The 27,555-nt window shown below is 44.1% G+C and overlaps 1 protein-coding gene across 1 annotated transcript in view; it reads left to right on the top strand.

Annotated features, from left to right (window-relative positions):
• The first annotated feature begins 5,013 nt into the window (after nucleotides 1-5,013).
• The window catches only part of Hr4 (nuclear hormone receptor 4), a 165,841-nt gene continuing 143,299 nt past the window's right edge, over nucleotides 5,014-27,555 (top strand). Inside the window, exon 1 of the mRNA XM_076899584.1 lies at nucleotides 5,014-5,192. The gene's annotated coding sequence lies outside the window, so the exon portion shown is untranslated. The remainder of the gene's footprint in view (nucleotides 5,193-27,555) is intronic.

Here is a 27,555-nt window from a genome sequence, read left to right as displayed (position 1 = left end):
TCCGCTGCGCAACTATGTTCGAAAATAGACTAGATAAATTCGACAGCGAGACTAGCTCCAACTGGTTAACCTCTCGCCTTACGATTTCCTCGGTGACCACTGTGTGTGCGTTAACGTCAGCTTAATTTACTGATTTAACGTTCAACTGTGCCACGCGAGCCCGGAATATTGCGATACTATACGCGACTGTACAGGATCTGGTAATCCTCGACCATAGAAAGTGAATCTAACCTAACCTAACCGAACGTTTACAGTTGTATAAAAGAGAAATAGGAGAGACGTTTTCGAACGAAGCGAGAATAAAAGTTCGTTTCGAACCTGTACACGTGTTCACGTTTCATTTGTGACGAACGAGGTGTCAGAATCGCTTCCTTCAGGTGCGCGGAAGATCGCGCAGCGTTCGCGTCGCGTGGCTCGATCTCTCGAAAAGTTCGAAAAACCTCGAAACGGCGCCACTGAAGTAAATCTAAATATAACACCGCGGCGTTTCGTTATTTTAAGAAACATCATCGGGTCGTTCGTCGTATCGAGCGATTCCCTTCCCGTTCGAAAGGGGGAAAACAGAACGACTAGGCGACCGTTCCGTTTCGAATGGAAATACGATTCATCGTTACGATATCGCACGATCTTTTTCTCTCCCCTTCTCGCCTGGCCGTCTCGTCTTCTCCGTGTCCCTCCGTCGATCGTTCTCCACGATCGCCTTCGTAACACCTTTTCGGACGGTGCCGCGTGTGCACGCGATAGGCCGCGCGAGTACGCGTGCGTAATATCCGGCACGCGCGTCACGAGCCGCGCACAGTCCGTTTCTGACCGACGCGGTTATAAATAAAACGCGCGCCGCGTTACACTCCGGGCCGCTTTCGTGCCGGTGTAACAACGTGTCAATGAAAATAGAGACAGCCTGTCTGCCCCCGGTGTGGAAACCGAACTCGCCGCCGCGGGTATGCGCGATGATCCTCTTCCACGGAGAAATGTGCGCCTCGATTTCACGCCGGTCCCAGTTTTGCCACGCGACCCGCTAGACCTTGCTACACGTGCATTTTCTATTTCCCCGCTTTCCAATTTTCATTTCGATCGATAATTATTCTTATAGATAAGGTTAGTTAACAGTGGAGTTCTATGGTTAGAATTGGTACGACAGTATCGATAGAGTTGTTACGATAGCTTGGTAAGCGAAGAAGCGATTTGCATTGGTTTATCGTAAAATTCTTTAAAAATCTTTTCGATAATAAGAATTGGCGATTGTTGAGGGAATAAGTGAAGATTTCTGGGAAATTATTGGAGAAATAGTTTCCTTGTTTTTTGGTAGACGGTTTTATTAGTCACGGTTTCGTAGAATTCCTATAAGGAAAACGGCTGGGATATTGTCGAAATCGTTACAGGAATTGTTTCTTCTATACTCGATACTTGGACGCGAACGAAATCTACGCCACTTTCTACTTATTTTTTGGGATATTTACCTGCTGCGAATCGACCGATAATTTCCAGCGAGATTGCTTGGAATCTTGGTAGTACCTTCGCTGAACTATTTCTCGACAGTTTCGATTATATTGCGCGCAGAGTTTTTCCGAGGGCAGTATTTCACGAAATTGATCACTCGCAGAAGGGAACGTTGATCTATCTCGAAAGAATCACATTGTACGTTAATAGAAATTTTTTGCTCTTTCAACATTCAGAGTTTCTTTCATTGATGTAGCAGATGTTCGATTTTTCGTATACGTAGCTTTCAAATATTAATCCTTCTTCCTGGAATTTTCAATTTACGAACGTCTGAACAAGACTTTACCATCAGCGTGTCCGAACATTGGCCAGAGACCAACCGAATATTGCTCGTTGATGCTTCCCATATTGCTGCGCGAAACATACGATTTGTAATGCGCTGATTAGATCGATCGGTCGGTAATCGCGTTAAACGCGACATCGTGAACGCTTTAAATTAATGGAATTTCCAAACGTGCGAATTTTAACTGTGCAACATCTCGTTGATTAGCTCGATCATACGTTTCGAGCTTTGCACCCGTGAACGTTCAAATCGTTCGTGCGAGTAGTTTGATAAAAAAAAACAAAAGCCGATAGTAAATTTTACTTTTCATTCGTTATATATTCCCTACGATTAATGAACTATTGAAAACGATCGCTTATACACGAGTAGGATAGTATGAGTTTATTACTTTTAGATGTACGCGAAATTAGAGATAGAAATATAAACAATTCTTTTTGCGTTAATCTTTATTGAGCGCGGTAGATTTAAATAAATTCTCGTTTCTATTTAAAAGAGAAACGTCTCCTGGCACATTGTTTCTTAAAGACTTCCTGTACGCCCGGCTCAATGGCTCGACCTTTGAAATCGGGTTTAAACTCGCTCACCTAACAGCGATTAACCGAATTGAATGCAATAATTCGAGGCTGTCGTGCACGGTTGGCGGTCCGGTCTCGGTCTGGACCGACTGTGCTCGATAACGAGTCAATTATCGGTTGAACTTCATCGTAATCAACGCTCCCTGACGCTCGACGACTTCGCTGAAGAAAGTAGAGCCAGTGTCATCCGCCAATTCTTTCAACACTGAACTCTGTCTCTAGGAAAATCAACTCGAACTCTAAACGTTCGCGTATATGCAATTCATCGAAGAGCGTGCTTAGCACTTGTGCGAAAATTTCGAAGAAAATCTCATCGACTCTTGGAAAAGAAGCTTAGATAAAGCGGTCTTTCCAATAATCTTCCACTTAATATTCGCCACTTCTACATTTACGTAGAAAGATTTTCAATAGCAATTCGAGTTGAGTCATTAAGACAAGATTCTAACTGCGAACAATCTCGCAGAAAGTAATATCGCTGCGCAGAATTGGCGATAGGGAAAATTCACGTTTCACGAAACCTCTGGAGACGTTTTGCGAAGAAACACCCACGAGATACAATTAAATCGAGGCATCGTATCCTCGAGAAGGTTTCGACAGCTCGTCGGGAGAGTGGTCTTCTAATCAGTCTCGAGTAGATCGTTCTAGTAATTAGAACGATCGGGTCTCGCGTACGCGCGCACGGATCCTCGAGTATTCGCGGCCGCGACAAATCCGTTTAGCTAATTGGCTGGAACGATCGTAGCGATCGATCGCGACCGATCCTCGCCAGGGGGTTCTGCGCGGGTTGGGGAAGATCTCGCGTGCCCCCTTTGCTCTTTCGATGTCGCGTGACGTTGCCGCGACATCGCGGTAGCTCTCGTCTTCGATTCGAGGCGGGTCGGTGTCGGCGAACGACGAGCAAGCGTGAGCCACGCGTGAATCAGAATTTTAAAATGGAAGGAACTACCGAATGATTCCAAAGCGAATGAATAAAGCAACGTACTTTAGCTTCGAAACTGTTCACGACAATTAAGAAAGAAAAAACGATTGCTTCGTGTGTGTTTTGCATTCGAATCAGAGTAAAAAATAGAAAATAGAACGATTCGAAAGAAAGTAGATTCGTAATTCGCGGCGAGAGAGATAAGAAACGAGCGTACGGAGTAAAGGAATCGAAAGGCTCACGCTCGCGTTCACTTTCGCCGGCTCGAGCCCGAGGGGACACGTGCCATGAGCCATTTTCCTTCCGTGTAGCGAATGTAACGAGGAAGAACGGTGCCGCGGTCCCAGCAGTTCCAGGGCCCCGAACGGACTCGGGTTTCCGGGAGCAACCACCGGGGAAATCTGGCCGCGCGCGCGCTCACGCGCATCAAAACACTCTCGGCTGCGTTCCTTGTTCCATGTTGAACTGTGATGACCGCGAACCATCGCCGGAAGGTACTCGAGAACGTGATCCTGTCGTGTGTTCGCGTGCCAGTGCACAAACCGGACTGACAAACGGCGATTGAAAGGATCGAGGGAGCGAGAAAAAAAAAGTAGGAAGCGCGCCAGGAACGCGTGAGCGGCTTCGTGTCAGTTCCAGCGGCATGCAACCGCGGACCCGTCTGACCCGCGAAAACATGTCTGAACGACACCAGCTGGAAGCCAGTTAATAAGAAGAGAAGAGAGAGCCAACCATGTCCAGCGTCGACTCGCAGCGCAGAATTATTTCCATCGCCTAGAAGAACCTGGCTGCGAATACACGCTAGCCAGAGAGGAAGCCAACGGGAGAAGAACAAACGTTGCAGCTGTGTGTCGGAGAGTGGCGACAAGGGCCCAGACCAGGGTACACGGTGGATGTACACGTACACCACGTCAGTCGTGAGGCGATCCGGAGGTTCGTTAGCGCGAGGCGAAGCGTCCGACTAACGGACGGGGCAGGAAAAGCAAGCACCTGCGTGGAAAGGGAGAGAGGGGTCTCTGTGACGTTACCGGTGGCCGTCTACGTCACGTTAACGGTAACGGTAACCCTCGTACACGACACGCACGCGACCTAGTCGGCGCGCAGCGACGCGGAGCGGAGCACAAGTGGAGAACGGCCAGCAGCGGGCGAGCGCCTCGAGGAATTTAAAAGTGAAACTGTGACGATACACCCGGCACTCCACGCGTTTACCCCTTCTCCTATTTGCTACCGTTCCACCGCCACGACTTCGTCGTCGCCTTTTTTCCGCTCCTCTCTTCTTTCTCTTTCTTTCTCCCCGTCTGATCGCGCCCCTCTCCGTTCCTACCGTTCACTTTTCCCTTCTTCCTCCTCTTCTCTTCTCTCTTCTCTTCTCATCTCTTCTCTTCTTCTCCTTGAGAGCTCCCTTCCTCGTCCCACGATCACCGGTTGTTCCATCCTTTCCGACGTTCGCTCGCTCGCTCGCTCGCTCGCTCGCTCGCTAGCTCCCCCCTGTTCAACGATACCACCTTTCTCGTCCTCCTTTCCTTCGCGTCGTCCTTCCCGAGCCGCTTCCTGATTCTGTTCGCCTAGAGAGTATCGCGCGCGGTTCGCGACACGCGGAAGGGAGAACGCGTGGCCCGGCGCATAAGTGAAAGTGATCTAGCGGTACGATTTTCCCACCGGGTAGCGGCGGCAGCACCCGGTCTTCGACGGCGACGGACCGTCCGCGGGTGAGAGAGAAATGACACGCAGGTGCGATACGGGTAGGAGCAGCTGAAGGCGGCCCCCGCGTGACCACGGCCACCGGTGTCGTCCAGGCTCCCGCGCCTCTTCCGGAACGCGCGCACGGCCAGAGGGGGGACAGGACGGGGGATCGAGAGGATTACGCTGACAGCTGCCGCTCACGTTGATGGCCGATCATCGACGAACCAAAAATGTAAGTTGCACACACGATATGCACGGTTAACCTACTTTCTTTGCCTTTCTTTCTTTCTTTCTTCTTCTTCTTCTTCTTCTTCGTATTCTTCCTGTTTCACCGTCTAGCGAGTCTAAGGAAACTTCCTAGCCACATGTATCGTGCTCGCGCGTTTAATCAACGTCCGAGTCGTACGTGGTTATCTCGGGATAACGGATGAACGTTTTTCTCAAGGTTAAGGTCGAGGAATGATTCGATGGTAGCGGGAGACTCGAGATCTGCGCTACGTTTCTTCGAACTAGGACACTGTTATCAATGGTCGTTTTTAATGATCTTAAAGTGCAACGAGTTTGTTAACCTGTTGATCGAGGAATTAACTGTCGTTCGGATCGCTTCAGAATGGGGACCTTTTTCGTCGCAGTGATAAGTAGTGTTATCACGCTTTAGGTAATAAGAAATCGTTTTATTTCGACAAAATGTCAGTCAGTTTTGAGTTAAAGTGGAGATTTTGGGTAGGAAAATAAGTAGGAAATTGAATTATCACGTTCTAACGTTAGGTTTCGATCGAGACAATTTCAAACGGCGATTCAAGTTCATTGTTTGAAACCAGTTTGCTTGAATTTAAATCGAGATTGCGTTTGACCTGCAGGTTAGGTTTGTACAAACTGGGTGATGACTTCGACGTCTTATACAAGGCTTAGTGGACTTTACACGGCACCTACTTGCATATACATACGTGCACGCTGTACTTGGCGGCATAATTAACTACGATTAATTATCTGTGGGAATGGAAAACTATTTTATCTGTTTGAATAACACGAGTAAAGTAAACTATGATTCTTCAGCTCCACATCGCGGTAAACAAGTATATAGATAGCCTATTTATTAACGAGATGAAAATTCTTATCGTCAACAAATCCCTCGCACTTCTGAAATCTATCCTTGAAACGATTAATTTCTACGACAACACATCGGTACAGATGAATCTTGTTTGTATTTTGAAAATGGCGTAGCTCCACACAGGTTAGGAACACTATTATTATCCTCAAAATTATTGGAAAAAATCAGAATCGAAATATAGAAGAAATATAAAAATGGAAACTATCCATCAATGCAAACCACATAAAGTAAAGAATAAAGTGGACACTTGCGATGCTCCAAAATGATGGTTCGAGACGCTGAAAATATTTGTAAAAGCCTCCAAGAAATCGGTTCTTCTAAACGAACATTTCGAGCAACGATATTCGAAACTGCTCGCAATTCGAAGCGCGCGAACACGGATCGACGATCGAACGATTGGTCGTGAACGATATCGTGGTCGATGGGGCGAGGTAAGGAGGGTGCCTCGCGATTCTAATGTACCGTTGCGCGAGTCACGGAATGGAAGTTCACTCTCACGGTAGAAAGGAAAGGAAGCGGATAGAAACGAGCTGCCTAGGCTCGTGGATCGAGTTTCACTTCTTCGCTGTCTCTTACCGCGACTCGTTTTCGCGTGCTCGAGGAGGAAGTGTTTTCGCTTCCACCGTGGAAAGGGAATGGGCGGCCTCCTCCGCGCGGAATCCGTTGTCTTAGCCATCCGGCGGGACTTACGTTCTCCGCTCGGGCCACTCGTTTCCTTCGATTACCGCTCGTTTCATTGATAATGCGGATATCAATTCGCGATTTCCTGGCTCGCGAATAAACCAGCCATTTTACAATTTCTGATGGAACAGATACGACGTAATACGCATGCACAATTTCGCGTTCACTTAGAGGATAACATAGAATATCAGTCGCTAGCTGATCGTATACGTGTGATCAGCTTAGACAGCTTAATTGCGAACATTAAATGTTTCTCTTCTACGATGATTATTAAAGAAATATTTGACCACCAGAAGCGTTGTTAAATGAAATATACAGGTACAGTGATCGTGAAAGGGAAATTCCCACAATATTCGCCTACAAATGAATTAATCAAACTGTTATCACGTAATCTTCCTTCCGCGAGAGTGGAAAATTTGTGCATTCAGAAAACGAAACGATGGAATCCAATTAAAGGTTCGCGCGGTGATTGCAAAAGCATGGAAATGCATCAGAACCGTTACGAGCGCGGGGCGAGGCAGTTTCGCGTGAGAATTCGAAAATCTGGAACGCGCGGCGCGGTTTCGCGAGGAAACCGCGGATCCCCGTTCGAATTCGTTCGAATTCGCTCGAATTTTTCGAAATTCGACGCGCGAGCACAAAAGCGAAGCGGACTCGATGACCGTATTGGCGCGTGAAATGTGTGCTTGGCCGAGATTCGCGAATACGCGGCTCATCCGATTACAATATACGGCTACCACCGTTCCGCTTCTGAAAGCGGGAACTGCAGCGACTGTACCAAAGAATTGGAACACTCTCGTCGGCGTTATTCATTTTCCCGGGCATAATGGCGCGCCTGGGTACTCAGACGGCTGAGGTGTCACTCCGCGAGACTTTTTAAATCGCTGGCCAGAATTTTTAACCGCGCTCCTTTCCATTCGAATTTATATTCGTCTGCGTAACTTCAATTTCAAACCACCGCAGACGCTGAGGACGCGATCGTAATCCGCTACGTACACAGGGTGTACGTTACTTAATTCTATTTGGGAACTTCCTGTTCGTTATTCCATGATAGACAGCGTTATAACGTTATAACGTTGTTCGCAATTGTATTATCGTGACAGCGAAACGATATAGTGTATCGACTGTAACTAAATAATATTCGAAATAATCGAACTTGTCACGTTTTCAATGTACATCTAAAACAACGTTTCCCAAACTTGCTGTTCTACAAACAGTCGTTATGTGTTATTAAAGACAAAAGATATTACATAATTAAACAACTTTTGTAAAAAATTATAACTAAAAATTTTAATTTACTCTACGTTTTTACTCTTAGTTGTTTACAAATTTTCGAACCCAACGAGAAAAGTCTAAGAAACGCTTATCCAAAAGGAACCATCTCTCTACCAAAAACAGACCTACCAAAGACAAAATATACATAAGATCGACTCGACCACCGCGAGCGATGGCAAAAAAAAATTCCACAGACTCGAAAACATCGTATCATCCCACGGTAGCCGTTCGTCGCGCATTCGCGACACGTGAAACGACTTGTCACGCGGGCATTGCCGGACGAGCGCGATAATTACTATCAGCTCTTTCCCATAAGAAGAGGGAAAGCCGCGCGTAGGGTTCGAGAACGGTGGAAAAGCGTCGATAGTAAGAAATGGATAGAAAGGGAGGAAGAAGAGAGGCCGCATACATCGACTGGGAGCGTTCGTTGCCACTGGAAGAGGGTTGTTGGTTAATTTCGTATCGACGAGGCGCCTACGCTTGTCGCGAGGGGTGCATCAGAAATGGCCGCGCGTATGTAGGTTAATCCGGCGCTCGATGGGAATCGACCTGCGGAGGAATCGCGACACGGGTCAGGTTAACGAATAGGGTAGGTTAGGAACGTGGCAATCTCGGCGCACGTGGCGCGTCGTACCTGCGCCCGCGTTTCTCCCTCTCTTTCGCTCGTCCTTCCACCCTCTCGCGCGATCCTCCTTCGCGCGAGCCTTCTCGCCGCTCTTTTCCACCCTTCTCGACGAGCCACGAGCGATAACGTCCAACGACGGATCGTGCGAGCGTACAGACGAAGCTGGATACGTTGAAAGAGAATTGATTGACTCCCCGTGAAAGTTAATCGTTCGGTTTTTGTCGGATTTCTGGTGATAAGTACGCGCGAGAAGTTCTCCGGAAAGTGAAGTTGATTAATGTAGCCTGAGATGTGTATGCACGTGTGTACGTGGGAGATTGGTATCCGCGAGTCGTTTTACGGGTCGAAGTGATTAACTTATATTTTTTACATTTCCTTCGACTTTAATGCCAAAGCGGTTGATTGATGCCTGATATTTTCTTGCTTTATCGATTATATCGTTTCTCACGCATGAGCGTTCGCTTTAAACTGGAAATTAATTAGACAAAATTGTACTCGCAACTTTCAATTTCAGGGAAGTGAACTTATTTATTAAATAGACGTGCTCGTATGAGAGTGTAAAAAATGTATCGAGCACTTTTTAACGGATGTTTACTATCTTTTTTTTTCGTTGTGCAATTAGTAGTAAATGGAAAATTATATATTGTTCGTTTGGAATAGTAATCTATTCAGCAGCTGGTTAAAAATGCAAATGGAATGGAAATACATGAAATTAGTAACAGAGCAACTGTTAACGCCTTTACGAGCTCGTCTAATGATAGAATTGACGGACTGGCAGCTGCTCGATGATTCAACGGCATTCCTTTTTAAATATTGATGAAGCCTTATTCTTTCCACGTTCACCGTCGAGGAAAACTTTTTACTGTTCTTTCCTAGAGGCAAATTTTCAATTCTAATTATTTCAACAATTAATCCTTTCATCTTTCTGAATTACTTAATAAGCTTCTTTTTGTAAATATCTTTTATTACAAAAATAGTAAAATTTCATCCAGTGAAATTAGGTCAATTTTCATACGAGAAAGCAAAACAATGAACGTACGATTCGAAATGCAACGAAAGATATCGTATAACGTTTAATGCGTTTCGATGAAACGCACGCTTTTTAAAACCGACGAAATTATACTCACACGCCACGAATATATGTTAATAATTCCAATTAAGAGGAAATCGTAGAAATAGTTGGCGAGCGCGATCGAATGGAACGAATTGAATTAATTCATCACTTTGAAATTTAACTTAATTCTCGCTGAATTTACGCGGTGTTGCGTATAGCCCGTTAAATAATTTACTCTAAAAATCGAAACTTGATATACCTGCTTTGTCGCGAAATTTTGCGGAAAGAGTTTTGCGTTTAAAAATAAATTTCAGTTGAAATCAATAATAAAGTGAATTAAATACAAATTTAACGGGGTGGACCGTGAATTTTGCATTGTTCCGAGTTTCAAATTCTCTTCAATTATTCCCATCTTTTTTAAATAATTATCTGCTCTACCTTCGGGGTATTTAAAATTACAATATAAAAGTCAAATGGAAGCCCGTTTTAGAATATCGTTCACGATATACGTATCCTGAATCTTTCTAATATTTAGATCTGAGATTGAAAGTTGCAAAACCAAACTGGAAGCTTACGAGAAACGACAGAAAGCTGCAGGCACGTCGACCAACCGGCTTCGAAAAACCAGTTCGTATTTCACACCCCCGCAAATGTCTACGGATTAACCTTTTCAGGAACGCTGACACGTACGTGCGTAAAAGAACAATCGAAAACATTGTGACCAGCAACAGTTAGGAATCTTTGAACACGAATCAAAGGTCATACCAGGAATTTCTGTTTTCCGTTACTGGAATGTCCACTTTCATGTATTCGAAGAATTCTCATCTATCCGTGCATCAAAATGTCTGTTGAGATGTTCCACGTTTGAACAAGGAGAAATCAAAAGTTGCTCATGAGAACGATTGAAATTGAAGAACTTGCTCTCTTGTCGAGCAGCTTACAGCTGACTGCCTTAAAAAACGCCAAAGAGGGCTTTTCGCTCTGCCCTTACCCGCGAACACTCTTTCCCTGACACTCACGATTCTTCATGCAGGTCAACGTTACTTTCAGTGAAAAAGTACCACTCGAGAATTCCGGCCATCCGGAGGATGAGGAGTTTTCTATCAAAGAAGCTCGATCGCTCGAACAATGTAGATTTGAACCGTTACATTGACAAGGAAAGGTATTTGAAGTTCGCTGACACGCGCGAAGGAATTCGTTCTCGAAGAGACGAATTCCAAGGGGCCACGATCGAGAAATGGCCACCGCGAACGGACGCGTGTCGCGCGTTGCCCTAAACATCTCATCGAGCGACGTCCGCAGGCCGTTAACATGTCCTGAACGCGAGAACGGTCGATCCGCGAGCGTTCGCCGCAGCCCAGGCCGCCTATCGGCTAACATTGTCGAGCGTTTCGCCCGTTCGCCATTGAACGTAACGCAGTGCCGAGCGAGGCCCATTTATCTCGCTTCCGGTCTCGCGGCGCGCGTGCGTCCGAGCGCACAAAACGCGCCGCGTACGCATCCTGTGTGTCTTCACCATTTCATTTTCCAGCGGCGGGCGAAACCGCGGGACGATCGACGCCCGTTACTCGACCCGCACAATATGTCACGCCAACGACAATAACCGTGCGCCGATGGCGAGGAGAAAGGGCGAACGTCTTCTGGTTTCAATTGCGGGCCCAACCTTCGCGGGTGAGGTCCAGTTGGTATTGGACGCCGCGGGGAATGAATGCTGGAGGATCGATAGAGTGGTTGACACTCGACTTGGTATTCGACTCACTCGATTTGTCAACCTAGTTAATTGCTCTTGTATCTCTGCCTTCCACTGCGATTCGCCGTTTTTTAAATACGTTGTTTCGTTTCTGAACGACAGCAGAAATGTATATCTGCGTTAGAGTCCTCGCAGAACGAGTGAAAAATGGTCGATTTTCACTTTATTCTCGTATGATTACGTTAAAATGTATTCCAGAGGATGAAATGGAAATTGAAAGCTTCTGATCTATGCCACGTTTCCTGTGGATGTGCAATCCGTAGTGTCAACGGATGAAATCGTTTTCTATTGGAAGAATTATTTAATTCGTGACTCGTGGCTGTGGAAAGAAAATATTGGTGGAAAACATATTAAAGATACGATACTATCGGGACGTTCCTTTCGAGAGTTGACTATTTTGTTACTTAACACGGTTACACAATTCAATATTATTGTCGATGATACAAACGCGGCGATAACCGTGGTTCACGGTGCGGTTACGCGTTTCAAGTAAAAGATAAAAATACGAATTCCTGGTAGCTTCTGGAAGGTCAACTAAACTAAGAATGCGATAAGCTGATACGTTTCCAAACTGTAACCTCTGTATACGTAACAATTACACTCTGACACTGAAATTTTTCAGAACTGCTCTAAAATTCAATCCTCTGCGACAAATTGTCTAAAATGAAGCTAAATAATAAAAAAAACTATCAAATGGATGAGAATCAGCTGTTCGCTACCGATCCAACCCAATTTATACCAGCGTGAACTACTGTCCCTTGTATTATCGAATTCATAAATGAAAAAAGCAGAATCGAATAGAAAACGGGTCACTATCCACTAATAGCAACGTAGCAGGTTATTCTCGAAGCTACGAGAAACTCGAACAAGAATCTTCGATTACTGAAACAGTGTCGCAACATCTCCAGCCAAACTCTCAAGAGTATCTTCCCCTTTCTTACGCTCGTTTCCCTTCGGGCCACAATGGAGTCCCGGAAGCGAGTGTCACGGATATTGCCGGCTACTAAACGCGGTTTTTTTCACGGCAGCTCGTCGCAACGGGGACCATCGATGGAATCTGTCGAGTTCCTGGGCGTGCCCGTGGTTTCACGCGCACGCAACAATCGCCAGCGATCCCGCAACTTCCTCGTGGCGCCTATTGTGCCGGCCGATTAGCTTGGACGGCGCGCGGCGTCGTTTCGAATGGGATCAAGTTCCTCGAGACATTTTTTCGAATCTTCCCGCGCCCCCAACACCGTTTCACGCGCTACTCCATTCGACGCTACACCTGGCCGTGCTCGCGATGATTCATGCCCGCGTCAACGCCGCTTCCTACGTGTGCGCGTTCAATAGCTGGACTGCTCGACTTGATTTACAATCTCATTGTATTTGTCGCTCGTGCGTGGCAAGGTGTTCCGGAAGTTCGTTCACAGAAACGTCTTTCATCCGCGCGCGAGACTTTCTGGTTCCTTCGCGACTCGTTTCGACGATTCATATCGCACTCGTTCGAATTCCTCATAAGTAAACGCTGATGAATTTTCTTTTCGACTACTATAATCTTCGAAGCAGAAATATCTAAATATCAGCGGATAAAAAATACCCCAACGAACGTCTGTGCGTAACGAAAATAGTTACCTCGTGAATAGGCGTCGATGCATTAAGAAAGAACCGGCGCTAATTGACGCGAACCTCGTCGACGTTGAACGAGAGACCCGCAGCCGCGATGATTCGACTAGAAATTGAAACTAGACGGGCGACCCGATCGATCGATCCCGGGGCGACCCCGCAGCGGATGACTGTCGAGAATAGAACATCCCATTGCCGGGACGTTTGCACGGTTATCGAAATAAGTAACGACTCCTCGTGACTCGATCCGACGACACGAGAGCCAGGGGCCGTCCGCCGCCTCTCTCGCTGTCCATCCATCGGCCCGTGCACTCCGCTGAACTGTCTCTGAAATTCCATCATCGAAAACAGCCGAGGCTCCATGCCAGATCCCCCGTCATAAAACCGATACGTCCACCAGTCTCGTAGAACGCGCTCGAAAACTGGTCTGGATTGCGTTCCCACGTCGACGGGAGGCATCCGTTCCGCGCCTCGTCCGCGTGGACGTGCAAACGGCGCCAGTACGAGCGGAGATCTCCGCGTACGAGATGCGCGAATGCACGTTTCGTGGACAACCGGACATTCAATTAAGTACGAATATTTTTTTTCATCGTTCCTCTCGTGCTCCTGCTCGCTCACTCGTCGGACATTTTGGTATCGAAAACGTTTCGACGGTGGTACAAGAGAGACATCCGCATTTGCATCGTGATATTCGGGACATTTGCTCGAGGACGTTGTTGGTTGCAATGATGTGACAATTGAAACGAATTATCGCCATCTTTTGTACCGCGAATATCGTCTGATCGGGATAAAACGTGAATTACGTCGGTGAATGCAGGGGTTAAAAGAGCGTCCCTCCCTGTTTTCGCATCGTGGCGGGGCAGTTACTGAAGGGCCACGCCAAAGCACGCCGCGGCGCGTCTCCGTTTCCTACCAGCGCGGTTGCAAAACTCTCGCATAACCGTAACTCGCGCATTTCCGCGGTTTTCAGGAGCGACCGGCAGCCGGGCTGCGTGACCGTACGTAATGGGCGGCTCGTGCGAGAGATCGAAAGCCTCGAGGAGGAGCTGGTTCGAGAGAGAGACGCGCGGCGGGAAGGGGAGGAGATCGAAACGCGGATCGACCGAGAAGAAGAGACGACAACGCCCGATGGAGAAAGAATCGTGTAGCCGCGGTGAAACACGGTCGATAGGGCATCGATTGTTATCGATAGTTTCCGACACACGCAACCAAGAGCGTTCTTCCTTTCAATTGACGAAATCTTAAGCATCGACTGTCTCGTTTCCCGATCGTAGGCGTACCTCGATAAGAATTAAGCAATAAGCATCACAGACCCAACGAGGGTTGACGTTAGTTCAGACGTCAAAGGCAAGAAGAAAAAAAAGCTACAAACAAGTTTCGCGCGATACTAGAAAAACAAACAAAATACCGAACAGATAACGAAATATATTTTCGAACGAGTTGTGGCTACCCCAGAAAGGACCCGTTCGAACGAACAAACTTTACAGATCTCCGATATCGTCGACAACAATAATAGTCGGATATTTAAACTATCGTTAACCATCGATGGTTTCTCCTATCGATGTTTCTCCATCTCTAGAAAGAACGAGGCGAGCCGCGCACGGCAGCAAGACAGAGAAAGCGCGCGCACGAGAGAGAGAGAGAGAGAGAGAGATAGCGTGTTTGAGACGCGCAGACGGGGCGTGTAGAGGAGAGAGGAGAGGCGGCCGCGCGCGCGTAGAAAGAGAAGGACAAGGCGCGATGTGTACGGTAGCGGGGCGCTACTCGTACTATCCGTGTGTATCGCGCTGGAGGCCGGCCGAGGTCGACGTCCTCCCGCTCGGCGGGAACCGTCGCGGCTCGGCTATCCTCGGCACTAGGTCAGTGATGGTGTCACTGGCCGCCCCGAGCGTCGAGGCAATGACACCGAGCACGCCGCGTTGCTGCCACCGAGCCCTCCCCACCACGCGGCTCGCGTTACCCCCACCACCGCGACACGCGCCACCGCGCTCGTCATCCCTTTCTCCCTTCGCTACCAGTACCCCACCGGCGCCCGCGGTCGACGCTACGCCGCGAGCAGCGCCCTCGTGCTCCACGGAACGGACCGACTCCCTCCCTCTCTCTCTCTCTCTCTCTCTACCTCTCCCTGATCGAGACCGCATATGTAATCGGCTTATGCTCGCACACGGCCACGCCGTTGCCTTCGGATGATGGCCCGACGAAAACAAACCGACACGCCAAGCGCGGCTGTCCTGGATTCAGGGAAACGACAGGATGGAATTTTAGAATTAGGTTATTGTAGGTCATCTGGAGTTTTTCGATCGAGACTGGCCCGTGAATTCTTATGAAAACACTCGTTTGTAGGAGGAAATTGACGCGTCAGAGGCGTGCTGTCCGTGGATGATGCGGAAGCGTTGCTTCCCCATGTATTTTTTAATGTACAAATAATAGATACGTATCGCGCGATTATTCTTCTGAGAATATTTATGTTGTACTTATTTTAGAATTGAAATAAATGAACTGTTTATTTTTGTTATTATTAGTATTCGCTTATAACTTGTACTGCAATTATCTGCGTTGATCGAAGCTCAACAAAATCGATAACTCTAGTACCACTATCTAATATAAACAACGAGAGTAACGAAAATTGAGTAAATAAAGTTAACAGTCGTCGAAGAAAATTGGCTGATCATTTATACGAGCGTAGTTCTCTGCTATACTAAAGCAAGAGCCAAAGATACGAAGCTCTGCAGCCCAATTTGACTCGGTTGATAATAAAATGGAAATCGATCGCTCAGGTTTTTACGATTTCCAACCACCGTGCAGCTCGACGCATCGAGTCCGTCGTTGGGTCTCGAAGGGTACGCACGATGACTTGCCGCCACGGGATAAGGACGATGGAACGGAGCGGATTGTTGACGATGATGACGCGGCTTGTTATTTCGAGCTGCTGAGGGATGGTCGATCGGATCGTGGAGCCCGTACGAGTTGGGGATCGTTCTGTGAATCGAAGTGAGGCTGTTACTTGGGCTGCTCCGTGGAATGTGGGTAGAGGAGACGAAGGGACTGTCGGTTGGAACCGATGTGGGGAGAGGACTACGCGTTGAGTAATGGTTGTTGGTAATAAGGGAGAGAGGGCAGGTTTTAAGGGTAGTTCTCGCGTCACGATTTCCTGTATTCATTCTCTGAATGATTCTTATTATTAATGCTTGGCGGTTGGTGAAAGTCATCGTAAAATGGAGAATTGGATTATGAAAGTCACCGTAAGATAGAACGCGTTATGTAAGATGGTATTGTAATGCGACGGAGATAAGGAACGTAACGCGCTGTTTTGTAAAATTTCAATCGAGTTTCTATTGATTAACAGGCGGTGGGAGAATCGTTAGCGCTAGGAAGCAACCTTTCACTTCGATCTCGTGCAGCATAAAGTAACGCACGGAGCATCGATTCTAATTAGCCATAATGGTACTACAACGCGAGACATTAACTTCTTGATGCAATTCCAGTAGGAAGTAACCGAAGTGATGTAACCAATTAAGGGGTTTACAAAATCAATATGGAAATTCTTCCTTTCACGTTATATTCACCTTCTAACAATAATTAAAATTAAATCGAAATATAATCTACTTTAATAAAAAATTCTTCTTACCAGTAATAGATTAAATGCTCAAAATTTGAGATCAAGAAGAAATTGCATTTATTTATACTTATAGGTCTAAAATTGCTTCAGTTCGTTGTTAATTACTTCACTTTTTTAACGATTTCGAAGATTACTACACTATATATTAAATATGCTTAAAAAAAGAAAAAAAATAACAACACATTAACACAATCGAAACAGATGTATATAGCCACATTTTTATCTCTACTTAATCAAATCGCTACTTATCTCTACATAACAAAGTTCTGCACAGAACTTAAAGAATATGTCACGCAACATGTTTGCACGTTTCAGATAAATAATTCAACCACTTTTTACCTACCCGTACGTTTATAATAATATCATGCAGATTCGTTTTCTATAAAATTGCTCGTCATCGAACGACACGTTTCCTCCCCTTCGCGTCTGCTCCATTCACGTGATTACCCTTCTACCGAGCTCCGTTTACTTCGAACGGTATGCAGATTCGTCGTGTGCAAGGTCACAATTATTGCTACAATTAATTTTAATCTCCGTTTCGAGCGAACTGATCGTTGCTGGCGGATCATGAAACGCGGTTGCACGAATCGTGTCGAATTAACGCTGTTAATGCCCACGCATCCCCATTCGGCGCCGCCATTATTCGATTCATCATTTTTATTTCCAACCAAGTTCTAACAGGAAGCTTTTACCCAACCGAAATGAAAATCTCTCGCGTTCAGTGGAAAGTTCAATTTCAAACAACGAGGTCCGTCTGTCTATGAAATTTATTACACTGTAGATGTGATTGAGCAATATTTTTTATGCACTTCACTGTTATTATACGTTATTACAAATTGATTAGAATAATTCCGTAGTAGACGTGGTTCAGCCATAAATTAAACTTTCGACTACTGTCAGCGTCTAAAGGTATTTAGGAAACTTGCGCTTGTGATGCTATAGGCGCTTGGAAAACTTGTGCTTGTGATACTTTAGGCGGTTAGAAAACTTGCGGTCGTGACACTGTAGGCGCTTGGAAAACTTGCGCTTGTGATACTGCGAGCGTTTAGAAAACTTACACTTGTGATATTGTGGGCGCTTGGAAAATTTGCACTTGTGATATTGTAGGTACTTGAAAAACTTACGCGTGGGATACTGTGGACGCTTAGAAAACTTGCACTTGTGATATTGTAGCCACTTGAAATACTTGCGCTTGAAAAACTTGTACGTATGAAACTGTAGGCGCACAGAAAACTTGCACTATGATACTCTAAGCGTCCAAGTCGCTTAGAAAAATTGCAGTCTAACAATGCGGAATACAAGAAACGGAATAATATTGTTTTCAATATTTTGATTATTTGATTATACTATCTGAGAAACGCGCGGCTAGCGAAAAATGTCATCCTTCAAGATGAATATCAATGAATGAATAACCCACCGTATGGTACGACTCTTGCGTCTCAAAATCGGCCGTAATCAAAGGATCAAAAACAATCAACTTTACAATTATCTACTGCATCGATTTGGTACAATTATCTACTGCATCAATTTGGTTTTCAATAGACATCACGATTGTTAGATAATGCCATTCTTCTGGCAAACAAGAGATAAAACAGTGCCAACCAATTAGGATTTAAAATAAACGTTTCGCTTCCCATGTAATAATTAATCAGTGGTTTTTATCGACTGAGCGTGTATCGACGAATACCCGATGGGACGATAAATCTCGGCGTAGCACAGTGGCCAAAAAAGGGTCACACGGCTGGCAATTAATTCGATTCGATAGCAGGGAACGGTGCGATCGGTGGTTCGGCAAGTCGTTGCGAAACTCGTGCAGACTAAATATCAGGAGTATCGTCTGAGCATCGACCGGTTTGGCAATAGGTCGTGCAAGATGAAATGCAGATAAAACTTGCGACACCGGGAACAGCTGGAAACGTCGATGAACGAGATCGTAATAAAACTAAACGTCTTAAGCCTCGTTCAGATTAGTCAAATTGTACAAATTCAAGTGACTCGACTTTCAATTTCGATCTTCAAATATATTTCCAATCTACGCTCGATCTTATATTCCTTATTACCAATGGCGATCAACGCAACCTTTCTATGAAATTTTTATTCTCTTCGATGTGAACGCAACATTTCTAAATTATCGTTAAAATATTAAACGCTACGAGATAATATTTTTCATCCTTTTCCTCTCATTAATCGACGTCCCTTTACGCGACGCTTAGAATCGTATAAAAAAAAGCCATTAGAAGCAAGCAGAGCGTCTAGCTATTTTTTTCGTACGAATAATTACGGAACCAGAAATGCCGTACGCGATGAAAATACATATTTCCCCTGTCGCGTGTACGCGGTCGCTTTTTTTTTAAGCTTTTAGGACCTCCCGCGTGTAAAAACACTTTCGTCCGGCTTTCTACCCCATGGTGTTCCGTGGCTCACCCTTGGCCCTCTTTGACTAACGGCTTCGTCTTCTGCGGGATTGCCTGCAGGAATGCCCCTCAAGAAGTTCACCCCCTCGTCACGGGGCGTCAATACGCCGCGCACTTAAGCCCTTCGTGGGCCCGTACGATTTCGTCGCCAGATGGAAATGCAGACCTGGCTAATCTAGAACGGATGGGATCAGTCGTAAAATGAGATTACGATTGCTCGATATTTGACGAGAGGAAATGAATTTTTTATTTTTAATCATCATTCAGATTTCCTTCTTTCATCTATATTCGTTTATTCTAGAATGACTCGTGCTTTCGACAGGAAAACGCATACCTTTCTATTTTTTATTTCGACAAACTTTGCATGGATACAAATATGTAGTTTAAGAAGGAAATTTTCAGAAATTCTTGAATAAATGTTTAGGATGAGGTTCGTTTCGCTGGTGGTTTGATAATCTGCGAGGTTCTATCGTGGTTCGAAAAGGTTAGTAAAGGTTAGTAAAAAGTACGTATCGAGGTTCAAGAATATGCTGGATGAAAGACGGGAAAGAAACGCTTGAAATATCGTACAATTTTCGCGAGGTTGAAAACTCGTAAGGGAGGGATTTTACAGAGATTCTACGCCATTGTTCTTGAAACAATGTAGGATGTATAGAAGTTGATGTTTGTCAGCCTCTGGAATTGTATTCGAGAGTGAACAGACATGGATGCGTATTGACTAGCTGTTACTTGTGCAAATAATGTTGCTGTTTGTCTTGCATCCTTATAGAATTTTCTATTAAAAAGTGGCAATTGGATAATATTAGAAACACATGAAATTAGAAGCTTGATACGTCAAATAATTTCAACGCTCTCGAGAATTACGCGTACTATTAATTTAATAGTCGTCTCACAAGAAGAAATCGGATACTTCCTATTTATAAATAAATCTCAATATTTCGACGTATGAAACGCGACAGTTCAATAGAATGTTGTAATTGTTGCAACACGCATACCCTAGATCTAGTTATAATTTTTATTAGTAAGTGACATAAGAAGGCAGGCTCTTTTTCTATTACCGCGCGTACATTGAATCAGTTGTTTCACTGATAAGAAGCGCATTCCTACTACTTTGTGTTAGAAACATTCTAGAGCACGATTAATAGTTTACCTTGTACAAAACAATATAGCACGTTCGCGCAATTACTTATCTCCCGATCGACAGTATCAATTGCGGTGGAATAATAAAAAAAAAAAGGGAAAAAACTCAAGGCGAACCTCTAGTCTTTTAAAAAAATTCGCGATAGAAAAAGCCCATCGCGTTTAATAAGCGAACTCGCTGTTCATTTTACCAATATCACGAGACAATATTGCACGCGTTCTGTCAAATCTGCCGCGAGGAAAAAGTCGCGTTCGAAATGTCAAAGTTGCAAAACGTACGTTTCAGTTAGTCAACTACCAAGTTACTTTGTTAAAGTACATCTGTTATCATATTAACTATAACAACAGTTTTTCCGTTCAACGATATTTTACTTGACATTAAATCCACAAATGACCCTCCTTTCTTTCCCCGCTGGATGACGCATCGTAGATTAATGCATCGATTTTCACTCCTTTGTTGATCGAACAACGGCCGCACTTTCACCGCGCGAGTCGCTAAACATTCTATCTGTAACTTGACTAAAGCGCATAAAAGAAAAGAATGGAAAGGAAAATGGCAAGGTGAAGAGAGCGAGGTGGAAAATAATAGGCTGACGGTTTACTAGCCTCGATTTCACTTTCTCCCTCGCGTGATCCCACGGGTGGAACGGTAAAAAGGAAAACCGGGTTCCCGCGGAACATGGGGCACCATCATGTGCCACGGTCTGTCCCGCACAGTCCGCGAGCAACCTTGGGCTAACGGTACCGTGAGTACATACGGTAACTCCCTACGGTTCGATACTTCAAAACCATTTACTTCATTTCAGAAATGTACAATCATTTTGTTACAATATATATCGTATCAACCATCCTTCGAACTTTATTTTAAGTTCACCAATTTTTGTTTAAACTCAGACCTTGCTATACACCATATGACTGTTACCAACAATTAACCCTCTCGCATTTGTACAACGAACTGTACTCTTTATGTACTTCGACGTAATAGAGTTTATTGCAATATGAGACGTTGTTTTTGAAAGTAGTATAAGTCCATTTTTTTCTTATATAGAGATAATTAAGGTTTTGCGTTTCAGTGAGTAATTACAGGTTGCGCGATGTTTCTAACCCTATAAACCTGTTAAATTTTATTATGTAATAATAATTAGTAAAAGTGTTAAAAAACGAAACAACCTTTTTAGCTATCAATAGACTTATACTACTTCTAATAATAATAAATTACAAACAATCAAAGCGAGAGTAAATGTAAGTCTATATTTTCATAAAAATTGTCTTCTCTGAAATGGATTGTTTAATCTAAAAAATACTAATTAAAACTAAATTTCAGTTATATTATAAAAGACATAAGTAAAGAAATATAAAAGCTAAATCGTTTCGTTAAGATACCTAAAAATAATAAATTCGTTAAATGCGGCGTTCATCCGAAAAGTCAGGAAACATCTTCCATCCCTCGTCAAGCAACAAAGGAGGCAAGAATCTCGCGTAAAATTTCGTAGGAAAAAGTCTGATCGACCGCGTCGACGCGATCTTCCCACGAGCAGGCGGTTGAGTCACGATACGGAAAGGGAAAACCCGGAAGCGGGTGTAACGGGGCGAGCATGGTGGTCTCGCATAGCGCGGGACTAGCGGTACCATGAGTAACTTAGCGGAATCCTCGGGTCTACGCCGCGGCTGTTCGAGGGAGCCAGTGGAGCGACGACTCTCCCCGGCTCGTTCACCAACCGGCCAGTGAACGACTGGGCCCGGTGCCGCGGGCTGAATGGCGGCGCGACGTCGCTCACGGTGCGCCTATGGTCTTTCACCTCTTTCGAGCGGTCTCCTCGCTTCCATTTCGCCTATTGGCCGCGGACGAGCGGCAAGCATCGTTCAATGGGACGCTCTCCGGCAGAGGGAATCCTACGCGTTCGTTTTACGAAAACCGAAACCGTCCGCCGCCTTTTACCTGGGGACAGCGATGGATTTTTACCTTCCACGCGGCTTTGTTCTATCGTTCGAAAGTGTTCGAACGCCCCCGTTATGGCTCTGTTTGATATCTCCGCGGATAGGTTAGTCATTTCTCCTGGCGAACGTTCAGCCATCCGATTAGTATATTAAGAGGCATATAATGTTCTAATTAATAAAATTTAATCGAATTTCACTTTTATTTGGAGCTTAATGGTTGGCTCAAACTATTTCTCGATATCGTGAATAATTTTTTAGATATTCATATGTAGGTATGTATTTTATACATGAGAGAATAACGGCGTACCGTGATATTTGTTGATATGGTAGTTGTGTTTTCATCAAAGTTATAAACATTGTTATATAGTATTTATATTTTAGAAAATACGAGAGTAGCGACGCTTCCACTGATATGAAACATTTTACTCTTCCCCCGTGAAAAATGGGAATACATGCTTTTCGCGCTCTCAGTTCCGTCCACTCGCAAGATTGTTTGCGCTCGTGGTGGTATCGCGATCTGTAAACGACACTGTCGAATTAGCAGGAATTCACGATCAGAGGTAGTCAGTCGAGTTCTCGACTCGCTTTCTTAACCTCGATTCGGATATCTCCCCGGGGAGAACCGAGCGATGTAAAAGCAAGCCATAAATCACTCGGTCGTCCGTTACTGGATGTTCGTCCTGTCGACGAGGATTTTTCTGCGCCTCGTAGACACTCGTTAGCCACGTTCCTTCCGTGGCTCGATTTCGATACTCTCGATACGTTCGCGTGTGATTTCGCGAAACTTTGATCGCGCGATGCACCGCGATAGAATCGACGCTATTTGTTCGAGTCATTTCGATTATTTTCCCTGCGACCCAGACTGATTAATTAACGATGGACTTCAATGGATTCCTTCGAGTACAAAGCATCGAATTAATCCTGCAAACTCTGATGAGCACGATATTTAATAAGAAACGGTGAAAATTAAGGCATGAATAACAGTTTGTTCTACGAACAGTCGCATATTTTTTTGCTGTTTAAAGGAATTCCAAACGATCACTCTTCTCTTTGTTACTCCAGTAAAACTCTCGTCGAAACAACCTCGCGTTTATATAATAATTTTAATATCTCATTACGATCGACTCGCTTTTTCTATATTCTAATAAATGAAAAAAAGGAAAACACATCGCTCGCAAAAAGTAATTCAGCTACGTTCGACGGGGCAGGCGCTCGTTTTAATTAAAAACAATTTAATCCTACAGTTACGGGATAATTTTTCCGGCTGGTATTAATTCATACCGAATATCGATATATTTTGCGCAAGATAAAACGAAATATCGCGGGGGGGTCGTTCGTAAAATCCCGTTGGGAGTAAAAAATATGTCTGATACAATTTTTCAAGCACCGACCCCGTTCGATAGCGCGTGAATCGCTTTGTATTTGCGAAATGTGAATACTTTCGTCACAACTATAGACACCACTTGGCCGGGCGTCATTTCCATCGCTAATTAACGCGGAAATCGCATGCAACGTCATGCCTGCCAGTTTTAATTTATTATTGACGGCTATTAGCGTACACATCGACGGGTTATTTTCGACGTAACTACATTCGTAGACATTTTGCATCGGCGATTTTTCATATCCCCGTGGAATTGTTCAACGATCGCGAACGCGTCATTCTCATTTTTCATTTTTTTTCATACGCGAGACGGCTGTTTAAATAAATTTCCCGGCTCGTCGCAAAAGCTCTATAATCGCTTGGCATTAATACGCGATTAATTGTTGGCCAATATTGTTGAGTAATTAAAAACGATGAATCGAAAATTTCGTACGCGCAGGTATATATTAACTTGTCAAGAATATTTCTCATCAATATTCGTATAAATACCAGTGGAATATACCGAAAGCTGTTGCTATAGAAGTCTGGAATAAACAAAATTTAATTAACACTTACGGAGAATTAACAATACAAGTTTGCACGCGCGAACCATCGTTTCTCATCAGGTTTCCTGGAAATCCAAATATTTAAAGTGCTCGGTTGTATCATACTTTATTCTCGTAAAATATCATTGCATCCTCAATAATCGACTTAGGTACACATTGGAAAATGTTTCTCTTCGTTATACTGGTAGCTACACTTAAAGACACCCCTGCTTCCGTAACCGTTCTGTCAACCGATGAATATCCTTTAAATCCCCTCTCAAACACTCTCGCGATGAAACAAGCATCTTGTTTCCCCCTTAATCCGTCTACATAACTTAGCATCCCATATTTAGCGGAAACTTTCTTCCCATTTAACACTTTATAAATCTTCTTGCCAATACAATTATTCGAATGAAAAAAAAATATTTTTAAACTTGATTCACGCGTTGAATTTATAATTTCATCCACTTTCCACGCACCTTCCGTACAATTAATTACTTTTACCAACGGACAACTCGTTGCGCATACGTGTATTAATAACACCAATTCATATAATTTGATTCGACAGGGTTTTATCGCATAAGCTTACGAATTATTTGAACTGTCTAATTATTAAGTAAAAGTGACATAAAAATCGAGTAGCATCAGGGTGTTAAATGGCAAGCAGTTGCTAGCGATTCACCCACAATCGTAATCGTCAACGTTTCCCATCTAACTCGAACCTCGCCATCTTCCTTTGGAAGATGTTCAGCCTGTGGCAAGATCGAGCAGGATCGTTCGTGGAATACATTATCGGCGGGACACAAAAATAGCTAGTCGAACGAAGGGGAAAACGTGGTGGTCGCGCGTGTCCGATGGATCTCATTTCACTTTTCGTGCCCACGGAAGAGTTCTCGACGCGCGGTTGCGACCGGAGGGGTTGGTTGCGCAACCGTTCCTCATAGCCGGTCGAGCGTGGCTTCCATCGAGATCCAATCCTGGCCAATCTTATCCTAGCCTGCCACGTCCGTCCGTCTGTCTGTCTGTCTCTCGGCTAGGCTGGGCTAGATCGCGTATTACGACTCTGCAGCTAACTTTCTCTCCGAGGACGATGCACCTGGCCCCCACCGCGCGATGCGGACCGTTCGCTCCGACGCCTGGGACCATTTTTCTTCACCGCTCCGCTCTGGACTCGGATGGTATCGCTGCTCCCAGTTGAACGATTCGAAATCGTATTTACATAGAAGAACTTTCCTTTTTGTTTCTTTCTTTCTTTCTCGTTTACTTTTCTTTTTGAATTTAGAATTCTAGGAATCTTTCCCTAGGGCCGTTAATCTCGAGCTCTATTAGTTATCAGAAGGATTAAACAGGGCTGGCGATGTGGAGAAATTTAGATCGCGATGAGGAGGTTGCAAAGATTCTGCGCAACTGTGAAACATAATTGCAAACAAATCTAGTACTAAATATCCACCTTTGGCAAAATATGAGTTAATGGTGGGTTTAGTGAACTATAGATCTCCTTCTTTTCTATTTGTAATAATATTAATATTTATAAATTAATTAAACGAAGATATATAATGAAACAAGTACACAGAGAAATTATAAATTAGTTGAAAATATACTGGACGAGGTTTAAGAGAGATGAGCCGCGCAAAATTTTCTACAAATCTTGTACAGAAGAAAATGCGCCATTTATAGTCATTCTTTCACTCGGAAGACCTAAAAATCTCAGTGAAATTACTACGTAGTTTCAAGACTAACATATATAAGAAAAAATGAGTTCATTTATTAGACAATTCCTACGAGAGAGAAGAATCTTCAAAAATATGATTCACTCTTTCACCAATAAAACTGATTGTGTGTGAATATATATTTTTCGAACAGAAATCTTCGAATTTAGGGTTTTAGTCCGATGCGCGAACTAAACGCGAGTACCTAATCAAGGACTACACGATGTAGGCCTTGGAACGATTTCTATTTTCATTCGCCTTAACGCAACGATTAACGAAGTCAACGAGCAGCGTTAATTGGCTTTGACGCGAGAGAGGGGTCCGAATAGTTCCATCGTCAGGTTCGAAATAACTTTCTATGGAGTCCGAAATGATTCGAGTATGATGTCCACTACGAAACGGGACGGGAGTGTGAAGTTCGACGGCGTTTAACGAGGTGTACAGGATGCGCCAGAACCTGGCGAACTTTCTACTTCCGAAGTTTGCTCCTAGACCTATGAAGCTGTTACTTCACGTTTGACCCGAGCTATTTCTTCTCTCTCTTCTCTTTCCCCAACATTCTTGCCAACGAACATATTTCCGTCAAGATATATATCAACTTATTCACACGTATATTTACTTCAATTTGCATGTTTGTTTCGCACCAACACTAATTCGATTCTCAATTTTATTTACTATGTTGTGTAATTGCGTGGACTGTATTTTATTGGTCGTACGTGCATACTTCTAAGCTGCTATCGAACTATACGCACCCCTTTACGATTATTTCCAAAACTGTACGTTTAATGCTAAAGATTGCTAAGAACTGAACTCGAATAGCTTTGGATGTTATAACGATAGTGTCTATGGGGTGTGTTCTCGTCTCGTTAGAGCAAGCGGATTCGTTTCTACGAAATTTGCTGAGGGAAGCGGATCACGAAGCTAATTGGTCGACAGAAATTGTATAGAAGTGACAAAAGTCCGCCCCCAGACCCTCGATCACTTACCTCAGGTACCGAGTGCACTTCCGTGCCCTAACTTTCGAACGTAGTAAGCAATAAGTAGCAAAAGAAGCACCTCGACTTGAACGATGTAACAACGAAACACTTGTTATAAAGAATACGTTAAATCTTGATTTCAAGTGATGGACTTTCCGAATGTTATTGATGTTATGGTAGATGGTTGTCAAATAGGTATGAATTTACATTAAAATTACATGCAATGAAAGAATCTCGATCGATGTCTACCCGCTATGACATTAATGAATATCGATGGACATTTTCCTTGATGTTTTACGATTCGACACACTATTACCACTGAAAATACTGTAGGGTACGAGAAATGAAAGATTGAATTTTTGAATTTAATGAGATGCGATCGTTTATAATGGTGAAGATGTAATTGTAAACGTTCTCATAATCAATATTCGAGAATATTTCAAGCGAATTTGAATTATTTTAAGGAGAGTAACGACAAGTGTATTTTCTTTAATTATAACTAAATATAAATTTTCATCAGCCTCACAATATTTTCATCAGAATTCGAACAATTAAATTTTCTTCGTTCACTATATTAATTACTCTAACAAATTGAATGAACATCGAAAACGCGTTAATTTTTCTACGAAACAAAAGAAAGAAACAAGAATAACAATGACACGTCAGGCGCGGCGAAAGCGTAGGAAGGGTAAATTAATAATCGAGCGGAGTCAGATCGGGCTGCGACTTTCATTGACGTAATTTTTAGCTCGGCAGACGTCGTCTGCGCGCGGTGGTAAAAAAATTCGTCGC

Source organism: Xylocopa sonorina, chromosome 8 (genome assembly GCF_050948175.1).
Source record: "Xylocopa sonorina isolate GNS202 chromosome 8, iyXylSono1_principal, whole genome shotgun sequence".
NCBI lineage: Eukaryota > Metazoa > Arthropoda > Insecta > Hymenoptera > Apidae > Xylocopa > Xylocopa sonorina.
The sequence above is the reverse complement of the archived record's forward strand: the minus strand, read 5'-3'. Positions and strand labels throughout refer to the sequence as shown.